Here is a 26,200-nt window from a genome sequence, read left to right as displayed (position 1 = left end):
GCTTTCAGGGGAAATCTAGCATCCTTCTCTTGAACATCTTCTAAAAGAATTTTCACCGGAAAATAGTAATAAAGAAACATGAAGGAAGTCTCGACAGTAGAGGCGCTGAGTCCTAATCACACTCGATCTCCTTTGTTATCCGGAAAGCCCATTCCCGCCCCTTCCCTAAAGCTGCATAAAACTAGTTCATTTATTAATGGTTCGCCAAATGCCCTAGATGGAAAGATGGTGAAATTGTCGTTATGCGTATAGAGAGAGAGAGAGTGTATGTGCGGTATTGTTTGAGGTAATCGGTACATTAGACCTGCTAGTCGTTTCGTCTTTTGAATTTGCGAGTGAAAGGAAAACACATTTCTGAATGCTGAAAGACTTTTCCGATGAGCTCTTCAGTGTTACTCTTGACAGTTTATATTTTGCGAAGAAACCGTTTGAAATTGTGTACATTTCATTGGCATTTTAAGATTTTTGGTGACGTGGAAAATGAACTTATGATATCTTCTTGGATACAGTGTGATGATTAAAAATGTTCGAGCTGGCATCATTTTAGTTAAAGTATATAGATTAGACAACTGCTTGAGATATCTCATAAGACTTCATTGGAAGCGCTGCATTTGCTTGCAAGTTTATGCTGTCAGGGACTTCCCGCTCGTGCTCATTTCTAAACTCCCCAATGGCACTGGCCTTCCTTTCTTTCTAGAAAAAACGAAGGCCACTTTTCGTGTGTCGTTGCGGCAGGGCTTTGAGATGGCAGTAGATAGATGTTAGTTGAAGCTGATGCTCCTGTATGAGGGTCTTTTTTTCCCTTTCTGTCCAGTTTCCTCACACTTCCGATACGCTTCTAGCTGCTCTTGGTTGTCCGGGCCTATATTAGGGAAAGCGTTCTGTTTTCTAGTTATTATGGTTGTATTCTCAACGAAGAGAATGATCTTGTTTCTAATTCAGTAGGTAAGGAAAGCGATTGACACTCATGCACTTATTTCTGTCACAGACTGTACGCGTCTACTTGTCAAGCCCTTGGCCACTGGCACACATCTGGATGTTGGAAAACTGGGGTGTTGTACGGCATTTCCTATTGGAATAAAGGGGAGGGAGCAGTGCAAGAGTAGGAATCGGCCACAGGGCACAACAGCCACTACCATCATTTTGGAATGTGCGCTCACTACGTCGATGACTTCATGATGTGTCAGTCACCAGCTGTCAATACCGCCGCCAAATCAGACATCCTCCAATTATGTACGTTGGGATTCACTTGATTGGTGGGCGTGCGTGAAGCTATTTGTTTCTGTCCGAAACAAAATGACGGGGATTCTGATGCAGAGTGGATCCTTAATAACTGTATTTTGTGCAAAAGTCGTGGCTATGTCCTTAAGCCTTGCGTTAACGACCGTCTGATTCTGAAAACTTCTCAGTCGTTTGCGATGAAAGTTTTCAGAAAGGGGCGATTAGTCTTATTGGAAATGTTTTGAGAGCTGTTGTGGACGTGCTCTATTTTACCGCCAAAACACAATAATTTCGTAAAGGAGAGAGAGAGAGAGGGGGGGGGGAGTTGCGCGGAAGATGAGAATAACAGTTTGCATGTGAATGAAGAATTGCCGAAGATGGCTGTGATAAGTGGGAGAAGCCGGAGGGGAGGGACGCTGTGTCTTGCAAAAGAGTAAATGGGAGGCAGGCAGGGGAGAAGGTTAATGGGCGGGAGAAGGTAAGTGGGGTGGCGTGGCATCATGTCGTCGGTAAGGGTAAGAGGCAGGGGCTAATCTGGAGCCTGGTATTGGCAGGCTAGCAGCTTGTATAGATAGTGCAGGGGAATGGTCTGCTGGCTAGAACCATCCTGCCTTTCAGGCGCCATTTATTTTTCCCCCTTTAGTTTTCTTTGGTTCCATAAATCATCACGATTGGTTTGACTGTTTCGTAGGTTGCGTTATCCACGTTTCCACGTTAGTCTCTCTCTCTCTCTCTCTCTCTCTCTCTCTCTCTCTCTCTCTCTCTCTCTCTCTCTCTATATATATATATATATATATATATATATATATATATATATATATATATATATATATATATATATATATATATATATATATACACATACATACACACACATGCATACATATGTGTGTGTGTGATGTTTAGGCACTGAGACGAGCACAGTGTAGAGATTCGTGCATGGGTGTTTACTTGTGAACGTGCAGTCCCTTTCTTACTTGTGATATTGTAAGGAGGCTGTCTCATAGAGGGAGAGGGAGGGAAGACGCAGCGGTGGAGGTGGAGAGAGGCCTCGCTCGTTTTCCATGATTTTCTTTCTCGAGTTGATGGACAATTTTTTAAATGCTGAATGTCATTTCCGTCTGAGCATTTTCTGTCGGAAATGGTGGCGAAGGTATTTGTATTTTTACTTTGAAAGCTCCGTCTGGCTGGATCTTCATGGTATGCTCTGATGGAATTCTTCTCATTTTCAAGTAGTCACGTTCTGTTTAATTTTATGTAAACAATTTGTAAGCATATGGTCGTGCAGAGTTGAATATTTGCCCTTGACCTTAAGTATTTCATGCTTTCAAGTGATTAGAGATAACAATATTCTTAAAATACTAAGGAAATTTTTCGTATGCAGTTTGACCAGACGTCTATATGACACAGTTGATGGACTTCCTTCATGTTCTTATTAGTTCGTAGGTTTGTATGTGGTCAAACTACCAACCAGAAGGTAACTGCCTTCATTCTGAGTATTTGTGCACGGGCGTAAAAATGAGCTTTTAACCAGTCTCCGAGATGACACGCAAATTGGAAGATGGCATGTTGCCTAGTAGTAGCAATTAGCACAACTCTTTGGAACTGGCACCGCAGTTCATAATCCGTTCGCATGTGACAGGGTTGTTCAGAAAAGAAACAGGTCAAACATGCCGAGTTCGGGAAGTGTGCCCAGTCATCCTAAAAAAAAAAAAAAAAAAAAAAAAAAAAAAAGGGGGCCGAAGTTTATGCGGCACAATCGAGTTTTCTGTACAGCGTATAATTCTGTATGAGCCGCGGCCCATGAAACTTTCAGCCACGGCCCGGTGGTGGCATGTCCCATAGCGTTACCAGACGCACAGTCATGGCAACTTTAACCTTAAATAAAATAAAAACTACTGAGGGTAGAGGGCTGCAATTTTGTATGTTTGATGATTGGAGGGTGGATGATCAACATACCAATTTGCAGCTCTCTAGCCTCAGTAGTTTTTAATAGCCTATCTGAGAGCGGATAGAAAGTGTAGACGCACAGACAAAGCCATCTCAATAGTTTTCTTTTACAGAAAACTAAAAACACCGAGGGGAAAGCAATAGTTTTCTTTTACAGAAAACAAAAAACACCAAGGGGAAAGTTCTGTTAGGGTATTCTTCATCTCATGTGTCATGGTCCTCTAAAATACTAATAAATACTTGTCGTGGCCATCGAACAAAAAAAATAGATTTGATAGAAAATAACCGCAAGATGACAGGTATCATGAAGAGGAACGTCAGCTATTATTATATTCCAGGGTCTAGGAAATAGCTCCGGCTTGGCCTTGGAATTGATTAAGAGTACTCTACCATCTGCTAATGAGGTAGAGATAATTACTGTAGTAGATCAATATAGGTAGATCTTTACTCCCTCTTTTCTGGTTACTAATATGTATATTATATGAATGTATATATAAACATATATACATTATATATATGTATATATATATTTATATATATACACATATACACACAGTATATATAAATATATACACATACGTACATACATACATAAATATATATATATATATATACATATATATATATATATATATATATATATATATATATATATATTCAAACTGTGGTATGAATTCAAAAAGTTACAAGCTTTCTTGGAAAACAGTGTATCCGTACGGATGCTTGATAATGTGGATGTCCAAGAAAGCTTGTGTAAAAACTCCATAATAATCAGTAATTCTACTAATGCACAGAACAATTGTGTATGTGATAAAGTGATGTTGGCACGGTGATGTTGGCTACTATTTGCGTAGAAGAAGAGTCACGCCGGGAATTCGTCATTATCTTGAGTTCTTTTTCGTTCTTCTACAGGCTTTAGAAAATCACTTTTCAGCGGCTTCCGTATTTTAGAGTAACATTAGGTGTGGAACCTACTGTTATAGAAATAATGATTTCCTGAAATCACGTAAGGAGTTTACATACTTTCTGGTACCAGATAGCAGTAGCGCCAACCAGTCAATTTTCCAGTCCCTGAAACGTATAAAATGGCAACAGTAAATACAGAGAAATAGTGTTGAGAGCGTTGTTTACCCATCCCTGCTGATGTGATTTCTTCCTTGGAGGCAGTTTTCCCAATTCATTTGGAGAAGCTGAAGAGGTTGGCTTGTGCCAACACCAGGCACTGACAAACGCTAAATGCTGAATGTTTCCCCTTTCTTTAGAGGTGGGAAACTTTTTTTTTTAGATGGCCTTCCCTACGGCCTTAGGACGTCCAGTGAAATGACAAAGGGAAACGGACGTGACGGGAACAAAAAGTTCAAGTTCAGTGGAAAGGAGAAAGACAGTGTTTCGAAAAGTGCAGATAATGCGAGAGGAAACGAACGCAGATGAATCGGGTTCATTTCATCATGGGAAGGTAGCATCTGAATAGTGATGGAAAAGAAAGGGTCGATGATCCTTTCTTCCTTTGACTCTTCCATTAACATGCAGACTTTCCTCCACTGTTTTTATTTGAAATTCCTCCTCACCTCCCAAGTAGAAACTTCTCTCTACTCGAGACATTTCTCTTCTGGGCCCAGAACCTCTTCTTTACTCCCCTCGAGTTGTTTGTTCTTCCTCCAATAATGCTGCGTCGAGATACTGGGTGACGCGCCTTTTCCCGGATTAGCTTGGTTCCCTTTTTGTCCTTGTTTTCCTGACACTTCACATTTTTCGAATTAGTGGAAACACGTGCAACATATTACTTAAATTAAATGAATAGTGAAGCAGACAGAGGTTTGGCTGGGATAAAGAGATGAAAACATTGACTGAAATTCCCCTCCTTTGATTGTTCCTTCCCAGAGGGTGTGGATTCTGAGTTCCCCCCTGCCCTAGTCTCCCTGCACTGCCAGTCACTTTGGCTGATTCTGAGGCTCCTCTAAGGAGAACGACCTCCTTTGGATGATAACATCCTTCCCTATTGTTTTCTTGTGTCGATCCTCTCTTCATCTCATTGGTTACGGGTAAAAGAATCCGCTGTCGCTGCACGTCCAAAATCTTATATTTTGTTTAAATTCGCTATTTTTAGGTTACTGCCTCTGCTGCTGCTGCTGATGTTGTTGCATCTGCCGTTATCGTTGTTATTTTAGAGTTTCTTCCTGTGTCGTGTTTACAAGCAAACTGGGAAGAGCTGTAAGTGGGTTCTGAGAAGCATTGTTTTTGGGTCACAGTAAATGAAAGTTTGTAAAGCGATCATTATTTGTGAAGGTGATGTTCAAAACACTCACTCACTTTAAAGCATGAAGCGATCTGGCCCTGTCAGAATTTGGAAATGCTACCGCCTAGAAGCAATACCGCTTGTAGGCGTCCTCCTCCTCCTCCTCCTGCTCCTCTTCCTCCTCCTCCTCCTCCTCCTCCTCCTACAGCATACACTATTGATTACAGACTCCAAAGCTGTAATCATCTACTACCTTAGTTTGGGACTCCCTCTCTCTCTCTCTCTCTCTCTCTCTCTCTCTCTCTCTCTCTCTCTCTCCATTTTTTTGCTCTGTATAGTAGTGTATACAGACTGGTTTCTCATTTGCCTTTTTTAGGGTTAACGTTTTATCTTCAAGACTACGTGATAGATTAGAAAGGTACTGTACTGTTAGTCATTAAAGTGTACTATAGTTATCGATAGCATTTGATATTAAGATCGGAATTATGTATTGCAAATTCCGCTATTAACGGACGAGTATGAATAATAACAAGAACAGCAAACCAACAATAAAAATAGTTATGAGTATGATGTCGATGGCTTCATTGTTTTTGGATGCAGTGTATGATACTGACAGAAGCAAGTACGGTCGAAACGAACTTCCTGTGGTGACACAGAGCTCACTGAGACCATTGATGACAAAGAAGCGTTTTGGGCCAGGAAAATGGAAGATTGCTGACATGTCATCTGTGAACGAGATCTCCATCCCTGTAATGGAGTTTGGGCAATTTGTCAGGAAGGTAATTGATGTGTACATGATTGTTTACTGATTGGGGACATGACAAGCGGAGCCGTGGTAATTAAACCTTGTCAGCATTGATTTCGTTGGGGTTACAGAATTTTCATCTCTGGTTTTACAATAATGCTTCCGTGCCTTCTTGTCTCGCATTTGGACATCCAATAAATAACATTTCTTGGCCGTGGCCTGAGTAGGATTGTCTTCGTGAAGAGCTGTTTTATTAAGCTTCCTTGTCTTGTATGTCGTTATGAATTTGTCTTCGATGAGATCATATCGTTCGCCTCGCATGGCTCACAAGTAAATACACATTTTTTACTGAATATTGCCTGTCGCCGAACTGAAGATTTCGTTGTCTGTATGTGTGAAGGTGTCACTGTGAATGTCTGAGAACGCACCTGCAATTGTTTTTTATTATGACCTTTCATAATTTAATGTATTTCTATACTTTTAACATTTTTCTAGTTATATATTTTTTTGAATGTTGGACATATGTGAATTTACTCTTTTTAACAATTTTTTTTATTCTGTATGTCGAAATCAGTATATTATTATTATTATTATTATTATTATTATTATTATTATTATTATTATTATTATTATTACAGTGACTGTCAAGTTTTGCCTGCAGAAGTGTGGTTAGAGCTAATGTTATTTAAATATATTAATATATCAATATATAATATAAGAAAAATAGCACGAGCCTTCGCGTGGTATGTGAAGGAAGTGTACCACTTGCATTTCAGTTCCGTCCGCAGCTCTTGATCTATGCAGGAAAGCGAGGTCGAATTGAAGTAACTCATAAAATGAAGCATTTCATGAATTTCACGTATGTTAAGAACGATTGTGCGAGAGAGAGAGAGAGAGAGAGAGAGAGAGAGAGAGAGAGAGAGAGAGAGAGAGAGAGAGAGAGAGAGATTGAGATTATGCTTTTAACGTGGAAGCGGCTAAATCTTTATTTGTATCAGAATCCGTTGGCGAAGAGTTCGGGGCAGGGGAGGATTTTTGTCCGTGATCGATGGATGTGTGTGTTGTCCTCCCAGACAACGTGATAATGCTGCTGGCACCGTCCGTCCGTCCCCATGGTCGTCGTAGCGTTCTCCCAAACAAGTCGGGAAGCAGGAGGACGCCCCAGGGATTTTGTTGTACGATGTGGCATTAATTTTGCCACGAAGTTGCTTTGTTTTACTCGCTTGTTCGTGCTATGGTTTATCGAGTATTTCTTCCATTTACTTATAGCGATGATGATTGTTATCCGTCTACATTATTTAATAGTTATTTCCTTGATACTCTGAGGCAAGGTCAACTATCAGTGATGCTAAGACATCCACCATGTTGTCTTTGTGTGTGTGTGTGTGTGTATCTGTGTATTACTGCTGAGACTTTCCGTTCCAGTCACTAATCATGAAATGTTTTCCTTTCACCGAGCAGCGTAGATTTGCCTTTAGATGTTTATTTTTTATATCAGGAAGTTCCAAATGATGAATTGTGTCAAGGTGTTGCTTGCATCTCGGGGTCATTGTTTCTCCTGGAAATTGTGTAGATCTGATCCACATGCATGACTAATACCAAGGTTAACATGAATGATGGTTATTGTTTATGTACGAGGGAAATTTAGGCTATCTTGATTCTTCGGTATTCTTCTAGAAATTATTTCGTAAATATTTAGTGCCCTTGGGTAAAGGAATGCAGCTGCCAGTGTTATGTTGATAACTTTTCTTGTATTGGAAAAAATATCTTTAAAGTACTTTATTTTAAAATAGTATGGTAACATTTAAAGGTTTGGAAACATTCATAATCACCAAGATACCTGTGGCTATCAATCTTTTTGAGTGTTATCCGATGACAAAGTTATTACTATAGAAAATGATTGTCAGCTGACTAACTCGAGTTCCAATCAAACTGCATTTTTTAGAATGTATGTGTTGGTTTTTTCTTTCTGTATCGTAGCCCATTTTTCGTGTTTAGTTTCTTCGATTTAGTTTTCATTTATGTTGCCGTTATATGGCTCTTTTAGCTGCACGAATATGAATCCATTACTCACGACATTTTCCTCTCGGATTCGCTGATATTGTTTAACTGTAGTTACTCTTGAGTCACTTGAAATGAAGTTGATTTGATTTGTATGTCTATTGATAATATATGTATTGAGATGACAGTAACATATGTTTCCTGTCTTTTCAGGTATGTAAAATCCTTCCTTTTAGAGGCGGCGGAGTACCTACAAAAAATAGGTAAGTTGGAGCCGGATGACCTTAAGTTTGTATGAGGACACACCGTTTCTTTTAGAGGCTGTCCTTTCATCCCAATAACTGCCTTTTCAAGAATTGTAACCACTCTGGGGTGGAGGGATGTGGTTCCTTACGGACTCTAGCAAGACCATCAGTTGAGTGGGAAGTCTGTTCTGATATGAAAACTCAAGACTCCGAATGGTGGAAAGTGCCTCGGGCTGCCCCGTGCTGTGCTTGCCATCCCTTACTCGGGTTTCTTGGGGCGCCGGCGAGGGAGGTGCAGTCACAACGACTTGGCGAATCACTGCTTTGTCACGGGATGTTTTGGAACAAAAGATTTTTTATGGAAGTCCATTACGCAATGAAGGTGTATTTGATGAGCCACCTAAGCAGAGTTTTGAAGTTGCAGTTTTATTCCCTGTGGCGAAACGTCGCCGCCTTCATGATCATGAAGCAGTACTGTATATTGATGAGTTGAAGGTTTCGGGAGTGTCTTTCGGAAGGTAACTTTTGATACTCAACAGACGCAGATATGATGGTGTCTCACGAAGGGTCAGCGACATTGCAAGTCATATATGTGAAAAGTTCACATTTTTTGCAATATTGCGAAATGTTTCCCTGGCTGCACTATTGGATGGTGGTGTTGCCATCCCAGTGCTTAAGGAAGTCGTCAAGAGTAAGACTATAACTCAGCAGATGAAAACAACTATTTTTAATGTGTATGTTGAGTGGCTTGTTGTCATGGTTACTAATGTTATTTTCGTGTCCGTACTATCTTGTTTATTGTGTCTTTTATGTGTATATTATTTATCGCTTTTTTGAAATAATTGAATTGGTTTGTAGCGTCCCATTTTTTTATGTATATTATCTTTAAAATAATGGAGGAGGAAACATCATGAATAAAAGGGTGAAATAAAATGGTTTTTCCCGTAGAAGCATTTTGTGGAAGGCCAATGGTTTTTTTGGAGATGTGCTGGAAGGAGCCTAGGATTGAGTGCAGCAGCAGCAGCAAAAATGCTAGAAGAGCCGGAGAAGCAAGAAATCGTCAGGTATCTTCCCAGAGATTTGACAAATTCAGGATAGTGAAACGCGAATCAAATTATCCGCAGAGTTTGACGTCTTGTAACAGAATGGTCAAGTCATCAGAGCCATTTCATAGTGAATGATCTATTGTTATCTCTTTTAAAACTGATGTTAAATATTTCTGCTCGTTGAAAAATATATAATAATACAGCTATAAATGGAATAGTCGAAGTTGGTTTAATAAGTTTTATACGCTAAGTTTCTTTTCGTTCGAATGCGGACTTTTCTGATGTCTGTAATGGTACGTGTTGGGCTCATATCTTTCCGTGCTTTTTTGGAAACCTACTGGTGAAGGGAAGGGGAATCAAAGGGTCTAAGGAAGGAAACTAGTCGTATCGTCTGAGAGCTTATTTCGTTCAAGGACAAAATCTAAAGCTAACGAGGAGGAAGAGCTCTGGGCTGGGCAACATGCAGACATGAGTCAGACCCGGTCACAACAGCTCCTTGGATGTTGCTGCTCTCGGCACAAGGAAAGCGTTGGGAGGGAGGCTGAGAGGACAGAGACACCGACGAGAATTCGATGCCATTTTTCTTCTTGTTTGACTGAGTGACGTTTCACGGGACTGTATGATCAGGATTTTGTTGCTTTCACAAATTTTATTGGGGACTGCATTGAATCAAAATGTGGGTTTTCTTGTATCCACCAGATCGTTGATGCTCATCTTACAGTTGCATTTGGTACGTGTGTTCGATTTGGGTTTTGCCTTGAAATAATGGAGCAGTTTTAGTTTGCACTCGGTAATAGCCTCTCGAAGCATCTGGTAATTTAAAATCGGAACTAAAATGAAAATGATTTTAATTGTGCTATTAATGTTGAATTTCTCTGTCATTATTGTATGTCCCGTGTTATCAATAGCAGGGTGAATGGACAAAGGAAATTTATATGAAGGCTTAAGTAGGCAGCCCGTGAAGAGGATTTTTGAGAACTGATTTCATTCATTCTTAGACTGCAGTGAATAACCATAAAGGTTTGACATGAGTGTGCCTTGTGCCTTGTGTTGGATGATTCGCAGATGGGGAATATTTCGGTTAGAAACGCCTCTTTCACTCGTTTGTTCGTGAGGTCTGTTCGTTCCTTTTCTATGTTCGCTTTCATTGTTGGCATTATTCTATGACCGTTTGTCTAATTGATTTTTTTCGTCTCATTCATTTGTGTACATGCTACTTAAGTTATCGTTATTTTTTCAAGATGGTGCCCATTTTAACGTTATATTTGTCCGCGTGTATCCTGTAAAACTTTGTGAAGTGCTCAAGTTTTGTATTTCATGAAATACATGAACATCTTCGTGGAATGGCCAGTTTTTCGTCAATCATTTTTGGGGCCTTTAGCGTTATTTTTATGATTAGGTGGATGATGTACTGGCAGTATCGGATCTATCAAGTCGCTGGCACATGAAGCGCTTGTTAAGCAGGATTTTTCGCTTTCGGTTGAAAAGTCCTGGCTTCCTCTCTTTGTTGTGTTTGTCGCGTGTAGCTGTTGAGAGAACTCATTCATGCATACCGCTATTCTATGACCGATTGAACAAACCCACTGGATTGCTCTGAGTCAAAGGAGCGGCTGGAAGGCTTTTCTCTTCATATTTCTATATTTTGATTAACGCTTCCGTTTGATCTCATTGATGTGTTTTGAAAGCATCATTTTCCTTTTTTGTTGTGGAGTAACTTTGAAATGGAAGATGCTTTACGTATCACCATTTCACGTCCGTTCATTATCTTACCTTCTGCAGGTCAGTTCATTGGTGGCAGATCTTTTTCCCCATTCCCCGCATTATGAGAGAATCTGGCCCAAGGTGGCGTTGATGGTTTACTCTCCATCTTTCTCTTCCTCCTCTTCTTCCTTGTCCAGTTGAGAAAAAACTGTTTAGAGTTCGGAAAAAAAGTGTTTTTATGATGCTTCCGTGTGTTTGTCTTGTTGGGCTGACTGTGTGGTTCTGGATCGTACATGCTCTTTTTAGTAGATATTTATCTCAAGACAGAGTATCTGCAGTAGACAGAGTATCGTGTAAACCTTTCCGTTAGTAATATAGTTCAATTTCACGTCAACATTTTTAACATTGGACTTGGCATGTTCAATGCAAAGTTTAAGTATTCTCATGCCCAAAATTTTTGCATTTGAATCCCGTTTATACTACTTATTTGAGTGGGCTATATTTAGGAGTGTATTTCTACGTACTTACTAGTGTTTCGCCACAAGTTGGAATCCTTACAAAATATGTTGATGTTGAAAGCTAATAACTGTGGAGTGGCGAGCTCAGGAGAGGAGTTCAGCAGCAACTGAAACCCTGAATAGTCAGTTGTTTCGACTTCTGCTCCGCTCCCCCTTCCCTAATCCCTCTCCCCAATCACCCCCTCCTCAGACGCACCAAAGTACACGTGTCCAAATTTGCCAGAGTCCAAAATGAATGGTCTGAGATTTTGGGGAGTTGAGCTGGATAGGAGTCAGGTTGTTCTCCGTGTACTGTAAATTGTACTTTTGTTAGCTATAGTTTAGTTTTAAACTATCAATGCAGGGGTTTTAGTATGTTAGAGTAGGAATTGTAGCTCCCAAACTGTTCATCCCCACTTGTGACTATATATACTGTATATACAGTATGTATATATATATATATATAAATATATATATATATATATATATATATATATATATATATATATGTGTGTGTGTATAAATATAATGTATGTATGTTACTGAATAAATTATTATAACAAACACTCAGGGCTCTTGACCCACTACACCATGGCCCCATTAATTTTTATACACAGAGTGATTCATTTGTATATAAATGTGAACATATTACATATAAATGATTTACTATGTGGGTGTGTGTGTATAAAGTAAATGATGGACCTGTGACCTGGAAGATATGGCATAGTAAGGTGTTTAACTGAGGTGTTCATAATTGTTATACCTCTGAGTTATGTTGTTCTTGTTAATTTTCATCTGAATTATATGAATACTATGTGCAATTTTAATTTGTTTTAATTTTCATTTAATAATTTTATTTTTACTGATCGTCGCTATCAGTTTTCCCCTTATTGATAATCATCATTGAAATATGTGTCTATATATTGCCTTTTGGTCGTTAAAGCTCGCTTGGTAATAGAAGGGCAATTGTGTGCATCACTTTGTCTAAGAAAGTATTGCTTTATGTGATCGTACAGAAAAGAAGTGACATAACGAACACACAGATACCTGGCAAGTCACGGAAAGGATGTACAAGAAAGGTTTTGACTATATTATTATTTTGTAATTGGTCAGAGACTTGTAGGACAGGGCCGAAGCCAATACATCCTTACGGAAGGAGACTCGTCGAGCGCTAGCTGATTGGGGTGGACACTGTTTCGGGAGTTTCCTTTTCTTCCTCCTTTGGGCGAAAGTCGTTCGTTTCCGTCATTTCCTTTCAGTGTTTCATTCTTTATTCCTTGGTCAGTGTTCTTAAAAGTGTTTTGGCATTACACTTCACAAACGCTCTTTGTTCACTTAGGCTGTTCGTTTTCTTCTTTCCACAGTCTTTGTGCCATGTGCATTTTGCTCTTTCGTTCTTATTGATTTTGTTCTGAAGGTGTTGGCCTCGAGAGGCATCGTTCCTCTCTCAGCTTCCTTCCCTGGTCTTTTGGCTTTCTCTTGACATGAATTAGCCGTAAGGAAGACAGATATATTGCCTCTTTCTCTCACCCGTTTTCAGTAAACTTAGGAATGAGTTGCTGTATTCGATATTGAGAGTTTTCTAAAACGACAGCGTTATTGATTATGAATTTGAGTGAGAATCTTTTCTTTTTTCCTTTCCCTTTGTGCATCATATTCAAATATTCAAATGACTGGAAAAGGAAACATATCCATCAGTGAAAATTTCATGAGGAAATTTTGAACTCTCTTTTTGCGTTAAAATTGATTCTTTTAGATTTCTCAAGATTTGAGAGACAGGAATGAGAAGTATGTTGTGGTTATCATCTATGGTTGCTGCCAATGGCACTTTCGTTTTGTAACATTGGTATTGGACGCAGAGTGAAGTAGAGGAGAATGGGAGGAGTTCATTCATTCGCACAGCAGTTTTTATATTTGAAAGGAACGTTGATTTCTTGTGAGCAACGCGATCTTGGCTTTCCTGTATTGATAGGTCGGTTCTGCTTGGGCGTCAGGAAACGTTACGAGGAAATGCCAGATGTAGAAGAGAAGTAAAGGTGTTGGCAGGCGTGCCCTGAAGGAAAGGAGGAAATTTCCCTACGACTTTCATCCGAGTTCTGCTGCCTTCGGAACATCAGAGTTGTTCTTGGCACCGCGCCGTGGCCAAACACCATTGCCCTGGGCGAAAGTATATTGGCGAAAGTATTTGGGAAGTGATTTTCAGGAGATGGAAATTCCTATCATTTATGATTAAATGGAAGCTCTGGCTGGAATTGAAGAAGCCTTCATTGCGAACGCTCACAGCGGAGCCAGTGTGTACTCTAATGTCTTGTGGTTTAAGGAGGAAATTCGTCGTGCACCGGGAACAAACGAAGCGTAATAAAATAACAGAATTGGAGAAATGAGTTTTATTGAAGGACGGTAAACAGAGAACGAGATTAGATTATTGCGCGTAACAGTTGTGTTTAATCATTGTTAATGGCCTTAATTGCCCTGCCATCCCTTGCGGGCTAAAACACCTGTCATCAAGGGGGCTTTTGATTGCATTGGTGGGTTTATTGCTGTCGTATACTATTAGGGATGGTCATCGTGTAATATGAGACAAAGCAGTTGTTTCGGTAGCATGAATTCGTATTATTGTCAGCCATTGAAATTATCATAACTTGTTCATATTTTTTTTCTCTGTGTGTACGACTTATCATCTGTACTTATTTAGTTCCCATGCATTGGGTATGATAAAACCACACTGTGTATTTTTCCATCAATTTGTCTTAAAAGTTATGCTACATATTCACCACCATCTTTGGTGTTGTTTCAGTGGATATGTAGCATGATAGTTATAATCATCGGCTTTGATGCGATTATTAATATCAGAATATCATTAGTTTCAGTGCTGCCAGTTTGGATTCTTCCTCGCCGATCTAATTAGCGTAGCGTCTGTGAACGGTTGTGGAATTTTTGTCATCGTCTGAAACATTCCATGCTTCAAACATCCATTTCTATTTCCAAATCAAGTGCTACGGATAAGTATTTTCTGTAGAGTTTTCTGACTGTAGTAGGAGTAAAGGAGGAACCATCTCTCTCTCTCTCTCTCTCTCTCTCTCTCTCTCTCTCTCTCTCTCTCTCTGTTCCGTTAACTTGGGTAGCAGGTGTTCTTGCTAAAGCAAACAGCTTAGGGGAAATGCTTTGTTGTCCCGCCTTCCGGTGATAGTTATTTCTCTTCGCTTGTACATTCGCTGCCGAATTTTTTCATGTTGGCAATGAGGAGAGCTTTCGCTGTAACGGCAGTCGGCATGAACAAAAGAAGAGCCAAATTGTTGATTACTTAATGAAAAGACAAAACAGAATGAGAAAACCAATAAATTAAATTGATGCCTCGGTAGATTAAGTGATAAACGCTCAAAATGAGACCCTACCTTCACTTGTAGAATTTTAGTGTAGAACCGAACAGTGAGACTATTAATGTTTTGTCATTAATAGTCTCACTTGAAAAAAAAATTAGTTTATTTTCTGAAACAGAATGAGTTGACAGAGGACGTGTGTGGTACAATACCCCAAGTATTTGGAATAGTCAAGCCAGGTCCTTTTTCTTCTGTTGATCAAAGATTCTCTTCAGAACTTCATATTTCGAGATGTACCGTAGATAAGCTTCACTATCACTGCAGCCTTCTGCCTCAGGATGAATACGCCTTGGAATTTCCATTTATTTATTGTTATTGTTAACTACTGGTTCAAAGAGATTTCGTACCGTCGCAGCTCTTTACCGATCTAAGGACCTTGTTGAAAAATCCACCGTTTTTAATAAGAAAAAATAGTCGTTGGCCATTGCGTTGTGTTTAAGGAACATGGTAATTGGCATGTGGTGTCCTCCTGCCCAGCCAAGGTTAGACTGCATTCGTTAGAAAAGGAGGTGAACGATGAAGTAACTGGGCTCGTAGAAAAGAGCTGTGGTGCTCATTTTGTCTAATAGAGCCGTAACACCTTATTTATATTTTTTCATGTTGATCCAGAAATGCTGTTAATGCACATTCCGTATCGGTGAAATGTTTCCAGTTACTTGTAGGATCAATATTATTGTGAAAGTTAGAATATAATTGAATTTAAATTCTCTCTCTCTCTCTCTCTCTCTCTCTCTCTCTCTCTCTCTCTCTCTCTCTCTCTCTCTCTCTCTCTCTCAGAATGATTTTTCCTCCAGTGGCCACATTACTACTTCCCTCCCCGCAGGGTTTCTGAGTATGATGCTCTCCTATACAAGGTTGCCCTGTATTCACTTCGTAATTACTGCAGTGAAATGGTCTTTCTTCTAGCCGTTAGTGTCTCAAGACACTGATTTTGCAAATGAATACGAAAAGGAGGGTAAAGGGAAAAGAAGTTAACTTTCATGGACTTCTTTATGATTCTTTTCATTTCAGTTTAATGTTTTATTTTCAAATCTCTTTCAATGACAATTGGGAGCAATGTTCGTTATGTCCAGGTGTTTTGCTTTGATGGAGATCAACACAGACGAAGGCAAGTGCTGTCTGAGCTGTGCGTTGTTTTTGATATTTTATGCACAATCATTGTTTCAAGTTTTGCTTGAAGTACTAACATGAACAGTTTGTTTTTAAGCCAGAAGTTTATCTAGATCGTGTTCAAACCTCAATCTTCATGATGTTTTCATTGCATTTTTACAAGTCAATTTGTGGCATATGTCCTGATGTGCGGAAAGTTGTAATTTGTCAAAGCAACAGAGTTATTCCTATAATTTGTACTGCAGGACTAAAGGATTTCACTTTTCAGGTCAGCGTTAAATAAAGGTGCCTGAGGCTTATGGGATTTATGACTTGCTTAGCGTTTTGTGAACTGCTGCAAAGCAAAAGAAAAAGCTTGTGCAGCTGTTTCCTTCTGCCTTTTTTTCCCGTTTAGTGGCTTCTTTTTCAGGACAAATGACAGTGAGTTTAAAGGAGCGGGGAGATCGCACCATCCTCATATACCTCCCAAGTATTACTTCGTTGTTGTGGAGCCTTCGGAATATCTAAGAGCAGGTTACAGGATGACGGTGATCTAGAGAATGAGATTCCTTATGTGTCAAGAAGTCGTGCTGAAAAACGCTTTTGAAATCCCGAAAAGGTCACTTTAACATCATAATCACATGACAGCGATGCTCTTTATGACTCTTTCCATTATTGCCGATGACCCAGCAAAAAATTAGTGTTGCAGTGTGGTGTCTTACCGCGTATTGCTTTTTAGATCACAAAACAGGTGACAGTTGCCTCACTCTCCTTCTAACTTCATCACTTTGTGACCGTATAATCCCTTGATAATGAAGCCAGAAACTTTTCTGACTAATGATCTACAGCCGGCGAAGGATACCCTATGTGTCGTTGGGTGGTGCAACCCTTATGAATGGCCTTCCAGTTACAATAAGGTTATACAATCAGTAATTTTTTTCTTTCCCCTTCGCTGTGACATCACCTTTTGACGACATAATCAACTAATATTTAAGTTTAGTTGCCTCGTTTCTTAAAGGGAAATTATTCAGTAAAGTAATCCTACTTCTCGACTTCACTTTCTATTCCCCCGAAGTCAAGAAGTCAAAGAATGTTCTTGTCTGTCAAACGCTAAGAACAAAAGCGTGTGCCATTACTGTCTTTGTTCGCTTCTGTAGGGTGTCGCTTTGTGATGTGGTTATCTTATAAAAACATATCGTGAAATTTGTAAGCCTATTTCCACTCCACTGCAGCCAGCGGACGATTATCTTTGCAGCGTTGGAAGTGGGGCTGGAGAGGGGGGGCGGGGGCGATTGCTCAGTCAACTGCCTCCAAGCTGTGGTTCATTCACTATAAAAATGAGCAGAGTCATTTTTCCAGTTCCACCCTCTGTCTGCCATGTACAGTAAGTATGGAAGTTTGTATGTATATTTTTGTCACGTACATGCGTTACTATATATATATATATATATATATATATATATATATATATATATATATATATATATATATATATATAACGTCTGTATGTGTGAGGTTGGTGTGTGTTTATGTATTATCCCCTAATTCCAGATTTGGTCATTGCTTCAAAAGCCCAGAATTTATGAGAAGTATCATTCAATCTTATGGAGCTCAGGATAAATGAATGTGTATGTGATTCTTAGGGACTCGAGATTCTAATCTTCAAAACGTTAATTTTAATATTTTCGTGGTCATCTTGTGATAAGGTGTATTGAGGATTTTTTTTGAATAGCACTGGTGTCCGCTGGTGGGTGACAGTCTGCACAGAAGAATGTAACATTCGAGATACGAAAAGAAATACATGGGAAGGCGATTTTTAGTGTTCTGTAAAAGAAAACTATTGAGATGGCTGTTTGTCCGGCCGTCCGCACTTTTTTCTGTCCGCCCTCAGATCCTAAAAACTACAGAGGCTAGAGGGCTGCAAATTGGTATGTTTGTCATCCACCCTCCAATCATCAAACATACCAAGTTGCAGCCCTCTAGCCTCAGTATTTTTGTTTTAAGTTTAAAGTCTGGCACTGCTATAGTGCCAACAGCACAGGCCACCACCGGGCCTTGGCTGAAAGTTTCATGGGCCGCGGCTGATAGTTTCATACAACATTATACGTTGTACAGAAAACTCGATTGCGCCGAAGAAACTTCGGTGCATTTTTACTTGTTTCTAAAACGTTTGGTAAGCCGAAATAGATTCGTTACAGTCGTTAGGTCAGTCAGGCCATCTCAGACTCTTGGCGGAATCAAGGTTGAAAAAGTCGTTGCTGATAGTAGAGCTTTTCCTTCGTTCTCTCACTGACTTTTGCCCTTTTTCCCTCCCTCCCAACCTCCCTTCCTCCCTCCCTTCCTTTTCGTCTGTCCGCCTTGCGTTGGATCAGCTAATGGCTGTTTCTGGGCAGCGGTCCAAGCATCATTCCCTGACATGATTCCACCATACAGCTACAGCTTGAGTCATTAGCGAGGCTCCTCCTGTCGTGGTCGAGAATGCCAATGACTCATCCAAGTTCATTTCTTCCGTCGAATAACGATCGTTTTTCAAAATTGTTGTTCTTCCCCTATTGCTGTCTTTCACCCTTCCCTTCCCCGTCATCCTCTCCTCGTTTCTTATTCTGGGTAGGGCAGAACCCGGCCATACAGGTGTCCTGTGTATATAGCAGATGGAGTAGTTCCGCAATCAGGCGAAAACGAGAATAATTTCCAGTTCAGCTTTGGGTATGCAATTTTATGAGAGAGAGAGAGAGAGAGAGAGAGAGAGAGAGAGAGAGAGAGAGAGAGAGAGAGAGAGAGAGAGAACGCTTAGGAACTTATGCTATTTCTACGTACGTACAATTGCGTTTGTTGAGGAAGATTATACCTCTCTCTCTTTCTCTTTCTCTTTCTCTCCTGGAAATATGTACACGATCTGTGTTCACGTATGTGCCGACGGCAATAGCACGTTTTCAAGACCGCTCTAATCGTCAGATCAGCTGGGTTAAGCAACACTGGTTATGATAAGTACATGGAACATTGGGAAAAGTTGTGAGGCTAGCAACCTCATCCTTAACAAACTTGTAGAAAACTGGAAGGCCAATAACTTCTGGAGCCAATGTTTCCAGCAGAAAGACTGTATTAAATGCAGATTATATATATATATATATATATATATATATATATATATATATATATATATATATATATATATATATATATATATATATATATATATATATATATATATATATACATATATACATACATACATACATATATATGTGTGTGTGCCTGTGTGTGTGCATGCTCATACATGTGTGTTTCTTTTTAACATTTTCATCGGGTAGATGTGTTCGTTGATCCCCATATGGCATAAAGAAAGGGGTGTTATTGATGTGGATTTCACTTATTCTTAATGGACCTCGTTCCTTCTCCGCTCGTCTGTCCAACACGACGAATCGTATTCCCTCTTGCTTATCTTCACATTTTGCACCAGAGATTCACATGAATATTTTACTCTTAATATGCCGTGATAAAAAACATGTTTTGGTTAAATTAAATCTGTTCAAGCGTGTATATACGTGTATGCGTGCTTTTACAGCTTGTGTATTGTGTGTGTGTATATGTGTATATATATATATATATAACAGCCATTTTAAGAAATAAACCCGTAGATTTGGTATGCATTGTTAGAGAGATGCAGTGGCAGGGGCTAATTTCTTTCTATTTCCTTCTCAGTGTTAGTTTTGGTTGGTCAACCGGCGTCATTCTCACCATTTCAGATGTACTTTACTTGTGACACTTCCAAAGGAAGTTTCCTTACCATTTCCGCCGGCGCAAGTCTCTCTCTCTCTCTCTCTCTCTCTCTCTCTCTCTCTCTCTCTCTCTCTCTCTCTCTCGTTAAAGAAGGAACTTGATTGAAATGAGGTTGAGGTCTTGTGGATTTGACTTGTGACCCTCGTCTCTTGATGGGAAGTGTTCGTATGCTTCCAACTTTGCTTCCTCCACCCTTCTTTCGTTCCGGCCTAGTAGCCACACCCACCTTCGGAATTAATGGCAGTAACTGGAATGATATGCAAACAGTAAGAAGAGTCTCAATTTTACCTGATGATTTATGCATTAAGGGGTTTCTGTTGATGCGGGAGGGAGGGCGGGCGGGCACAGGCACGGAGTATCTTCCTCGTCAGAAACACTCGTATTCAGTGTGTCTTTCGTTTCCTTCTGTTGCTCGGTTTCATCTGATTGTTAGCTTTTTATCACTTTTTTTCCTGTCAACTTAGTTTTGTTTGTTTGTTCTCGAATATTTGCCATAGTCAGAAAATGATGAATTCGAATTTTCTCTTGCTGTGACCATGAGCAAGGGAATGCAAGGATTAGGAACAGCAGATCTGAAGTGAATGCTCTTTATCGTTTCTTATTTGCACATGGTATATTTCAATCAGGTCAGTGATCACATACGCTGTAGAGTGGCTTTCTGCAGGATGAAAAAGCCTTGTCATCGCGGCAAAATGGTATAGATGAGCTGCTTTAGCGAATTCCTTTTCTTTGCAAGATTGAGAACCTTTTATATCCTCTGCTGAACTTGAAGGCTGAGTTTTGAGGTGTCACCTCACTCACTCAAAGTTTTGTTTGGGCGGGAAGGAAGGCATCTCGCTCTGGGATTTTGGCTGCCTTGCCAAAGGACCGTCTTGGGGGGAATAAAACGATATCTTTTAGTTCCCGAGAAAGGCTTGCTTGTTTCCCCCCCCCCCCTCTCTCTCTCTCTCTCTCTCTCTCTCTCTCTCTCTCTCTCTCTCTATCAAGGAGGAGGATTTGCATTGTTGGAATGTTCGGCAATTAAGGAAAGCAGTTTTACAGTTATGGCAATTGTTTTAAGTATCTACCATCGAAGACCGAGATAATGTCTATCAGAGAGAGAGAGAGAGAGAGAGAGAGAAAAGAGAGAGAGAGTTATTTGGTTTTAATGACCGGGGGTTTCATCAGTGTGCACGAGAGGATTCACATGGAATGAGAAAGTAGAGGAACTGCCAGGAAGGGAAGAGGTATTGGCAATGGCGGGTGGATAGGATAATGCACAAGCTTTTATGTGATGTCGTCTTTAAGGTCAAAGAGAGGTGAATCGCAGCCTACTAAATCCCCTTGGCACATTGGGGGAGGAAGAATGGTAGGATAGGCCTCTAGCCTTCCTCCTCCTCCTCCTCCTCCTCCTCCTCCTCCTCCTCCTCCTCCTCCATTTATAGTGTCGCATCTTTTTGAAATTGAGAGGTAGCAGTTGAAAACATTAGTGAAGTTTGAAATTCTGTTTTTCAAAACCACAGTAAACTCATTTTATGGACATTGAAATTATTTATAAATTGATTTACGTTTACATCTCTTGATATGTTTATCAGATTTGCCTCAGATATCTTGAAATGCCGCGAAATCGTGTCATAGATGAAAACCTCTCGTCTTTGTGTTTTGCAACCTTGATCTGACATCAATGATCACGTGATTACCCAGACAACTTAACCTGTTCATTTAAGAGGTAATCCAGGGTTGTTACTCTAGGAGCTCGCACTCTCCTACAAGAAATCATATTATATGTATATATATGTGTTTATTGTAATAACCACACAGCACTCTTAATTTTCGAATTCTTTACACTTTTTGAATACGCTTGTCACCTCAAAGCCTGAGATGCAGATGCAAGAATATGAAGAAAAACTGACGTATGAAGCAGGATTCGAACCCGCATCCAGAGTATCAGGAAGAAGTCACGATACTGACCATTTGGTTCTCAGGCTTTGTAGTAACAAGCGTATCCTAAAAGTGTGAAGAATTCAAGTAATCAAGAGGGCATTGTGGTTATTGCAATTAAATACGTATCTGGTAAAAAGTAACCAGTAGATTATATATATATATATATATATATATATATATATATATATATATATATATATATATATATATATATATATATATATATATATATATATATATATATATATATATATATATATATATATACACACACACACACACACACACACACATATATATATATATATATATATTTATATATATATATATATATATATATATATATATATATATATATATATATTCACACATAAATTTACATCTCAATTACGCCATGGGGTTTTATGTTTCAGACTTATATGGATTTGCTTTTATGTATGATTCCCTTTGTCTGTGTACAGGTAGTTTAGTAATTACCCGAAGACTCTGAAATAATATCCCAGTTTCGTCGACTTCAGATTAGAAGTTAATCAGCTCACCAGGTACTTGCCTACTTGTGGTTAATAGACCAATTACGCCTTCAGCTGGTTAAAGCAATTCAAATTTTGTTCGACAGTAATTAATCAAAGACTTGGTAAAATCAAGACATTGTAACTGCCCCCTCCGTTTTTACAATATGTAATATTATTCTTCTTATTCTCAACAGTATCAGTAACCCATTGTAAGGCAGTTTCTTTCCGCCACACCTACAAAAAGTGAATTTCGTCAGCTGTGAATGACTTTATTTGTTTTCCCTCAAAATATATAGATATAAAAATGACATATACATACGTCAGTTTTTCTTCATATTCTTGAATTTGAAAAAGTGTCAAGAATTCGAGAAATTAAGAGTGCTTTGTGGTTATTACGATGGCACATATATAAAAATATATATGATTTCTTGCAGGAGAGTGCGAGCTCTTAGGGTAACAACCCCGAATTACCTCTTAAATGAACAGGTAAAGTTGTTTTGGGTAACCACGTGATCACTGATATCAGCTCAAGGTTGCAAAAGCCTAATCAGATTTTTAAAATGTATAGTATTGTATAATCAGAATTAATAGAAATCAGCAGTTAGATTATGGTACAATCGAACTTAATTAAATGATTGAAAAGGGATATATCAAAATCTGAAAGGGATACAATTGAAAATTCAAGAACAATTATTTTTCAACATTCATAATCCATCAGATCTTGCCCAAACAAATTCAACAGATAATAACCGTATACTCCAGTGAAGTCTAGACTTACTTATGAATTAATTGGGATTCGACTTTTTCATTTTGAAACTATTGTTGCCGCCTGTTTAAGGGAAAACCTGTGACTTTGACTTGGCTGGCTGGATGGGTGCTGTACGTGCCCCCAAGTTTCGTCTGAGGACGCTTTTCGCTTCGTACCAACACCCCCCCCTTTTTTTTTTCTTGCTAAGTTTTTCTATTCATGTTTGTGTCCTCGAGTGCCTATTTTATTAAAATTTAGGAACAACTTGAAAGAACAGACGTGCAATAACTTTCAAGCATTGCAAGCTATGAGAGTCGTCAAAGTCATCTCAAACGTTTATCTCTCCTTTAACAACGGCAATTTTTTTTCTCTTTCTTTAGGCATAATACCATCTCAGTCTTGTTGTATTACCGGGTCAGATATTTTCCACTTACTTTATTTTCTTTATGGCTGCAAAGGCACTACTGGTCATGTACATCATTTCGCTACTTAAGTAGGCCTCCACATTTTCCCCCTCCGTTTGTTTTTACAGTGTGTAATATTATTCTTATTATTCTCAACAGTATCAGTAACCCATTGTAAGGCAATTTCTTTCCGCCACACTTACAAAAAGTGAATCTCATCAGCCGTGAATAACTCTGTTTTCTTTGTTTTTCCTCAGAATACTCTTTCTCTCTCTCTCTCTCTCTCTCTCTCTCTCTCTCTCTCTCTCTCTCTCTCTCTCTCTCACACAAACATATAAACACACACACACACACACACACACACACACATATATATATATATATATATATATATATATATATATATATATATATATATATATGTGTGTGTGTGTGTGTGTGTGTGTGTGTGTGTGTGTGTGTGTAATCTCTTACAAGAGACTAATAAACACTCACACATAAATATATATATGTATATATATATATGTGTGTGTGTATGTATGTATACTTAATTTTTTATATTTTTGTTCATTATATGTGAGTGTATGATACATTTTCTATTTAATAAATTTGAAAGTGCCACACATTTTGTAAATTTATTGAGCATGGTTTAACTACTCACTTTTCGTTTTTTTTGAGTGGCCCAACCTGCTAATTTTATCAAGGTTTATGTTTCATACTCACTATATGATGATTTGCTTTCTCAAAGACTTTTATCACTACTTTCTTTTTCATTTTATGAGGTTTGAGTGTAACATAGCCATTCTTTTGTACACATAATCGTATTTTTTCATTTGATTAAGTTTGAGTATGCTGTTCTCATTTTGTAATGAAGTTTGCGTGCCCTATAGTGTTGTTACGTTTTTTTTTTTATTTGAGTGTGCCAGACACTTGTACATTTGAGTAAGGTTGAGAGTAGCAAACTCTGCTCTCCCCCCCCCCCCCAAGTCCGACTTGGACTCGTTTCACTTGTTCCCATGAAAACCTTTCTGTTCAAGGAGGAGGGAAATGCTCCTTCCCGCGCTAATGGTGGGAATTGTCTTTTTCAACACCTTTTGTTCTTGTGGCATTTTCGTTGTGGATAAGCTCTCTCTCTCTCTCTCTCTCTCTCTCTCTCTCTCTCTCTCTCTCTCTCTCTCTCTCTCTCTCTCTCTCTCTCTCTCTCTCTGCTAGTTAAAGTTTTTTAAAAGTTAAGTTTTATTCAGGTTTTTAGATATTTGAGGGCCTTTTATAAACTTGAATGATTTGATGTAAAAGGATGGAATGCTGAATATAAAAATATGATTACATAATTTTTTTACGTTTTGAGAAAGCGTTCTGAATGAGTTTTAAGTACGCAGTACAATGCAACTTGCTACAGAGAAGTTCATTGCTCTCTCTCTCTCTCTCTCTCTCTCTCTCTCTCTCTCTCTCTCTCTCTCTCTCTCTCTCTCTCTCACACACACACACACATCATTAATTTCGTATGTACCTTTAAAGTAATCTAGGTGTTGGCGTAAGCCTTCAAATGAGAGTTTGATTCTAAGGCGGTTGTGAATATGCCATGTGGAAGCTTGAGGGTTGTGGAATATAAAGAGTGTGGTATACTGTATGCTTCCAGAAAACTCGGTTTATCTTTTAGTGTTCTCTCCAAGTTGTCTGAAGGCGTGGACGGGCGTATAAAACATTCTTCCCCTAGACGACGTCTCCAAACAAAAGAGATAAAAGGAGACTTAAAAAAGGACAAACTTCTTTTGCGAGCCGTGTCCCCCTTTTTCCTCTAACGTAGGGGTGAAAGCTCTAGCTGTCGTTTCAACTTTATAAATAGATACAGGTACGAATTTTGACGATCAAGTGCATGATAGCTTGGTAATAGATGATTATTTATAGGTGTTGTCTTAAGAAATAATGACATAAGGGGGACTGATGGCCTCTCTCTATTAATAGTGTTCTCATCGTCTCGTCACCAAGAGCATTTACTGTTTTCGTGTGAGAGCCATTATTTTCTGAGAGATGCACTCAGGAGGATGATACAGACAGTCATTTGTTCGGTTCACTGGAAGGTATTAGAGCGAAGGTGAAGGCAGTCTATTAAATTCTATATCCGGTACGACGTAAACAGGAATGGACAATATACAGAATTATTCATTGACCATTAACTGTTGGCTTACATATTGCTGTCCACGTTAAGGGCGAAGGATACTTCGTATGGAAGCAGGTCTGTGACAGAATCTTTGATTCTGCAGAGACCATTAAGAAGGCAATTCGCAGAGGACTCAGAGGGATAGAGTCAGTGAAGAAAGGAAGGCTGCTGAAGGAAGAAAGGGTGGGTTAATTGCCAAAGGGCCTGTCGTGTTTTCCCTTACTGTGCACTTAAAGCAAAGAGGTCCAGGGAGTAGACGGAAGAAGATTTATTTTTTCATTTTCTGGTGCTCTGTCTGCATCTGACTAGTGTACAGTCGACGTGCTTGAATGCATTCGCTGGGAGATATATCATTCGGTAGGAAGAGCTTGTGGCACATGAGTCCTTCTCTGGAAGGAAGGAAACGTTAGAGGTTTCCCAGAGATTGGGGAGCATCTGTTTACTTGGTTTTTCGATGGAACTCCACAACCTTCCCTGTCGGTTTGATTTCTATAGGTGGTTTCCAGAATTGTCCTCTTACGATAATTGCCCCTGGAAAAAAATTACAGCCTCTCTCCAATT

At 39.2% G+C, this 26,200-nt stretch overlaps 2 protein-coding genes across 4 annotated transcripts in view; one reads left to right on the top strand and one right to left on the bottom strand.

Moving 5' to 3' along the window:
- Positions 1-26,200, top strand: part of aralar1 (calcium-binding mitochondrial carrier protein aralar1) — a 335,053-nt gene that overhangs the window by 57,503 nt on the left and 251,350 nt on the right. The window lies entirely within an intron of this gene.
- The window catches only part of LOC136839432 (arylalkylamine N-acetyltransferase 1-like), a 48,250-nt gene that overhangs the window by 13,145 nt on the left and 8,905 nt on the right, over positions 1-26,200 (bottom strand). The gene's annotated exons all lie outside the window — the stretch shown is intronic.

This window comes from Macrobrachium rosenbergii, chromosome 6 (assembly GCF_040412425.1).
Source record: "Macrobrachium rosenbergii isolate ZJJX-2024 chromosome 6, ASM4041242v1, whole genome shotgun sequence".
Taxonomy (NCBI): Eukaryota; Metazoa; Arthropoda; class Malacostraca; order Decapoda; family Palaemonidae; genus Macrobrachium; species Macrobrachium rosenbergii.
Note: the sequence above shows the minus strand (reverse complement) of the source record. Positions and strands in the feature narration are given on the sequence as shown.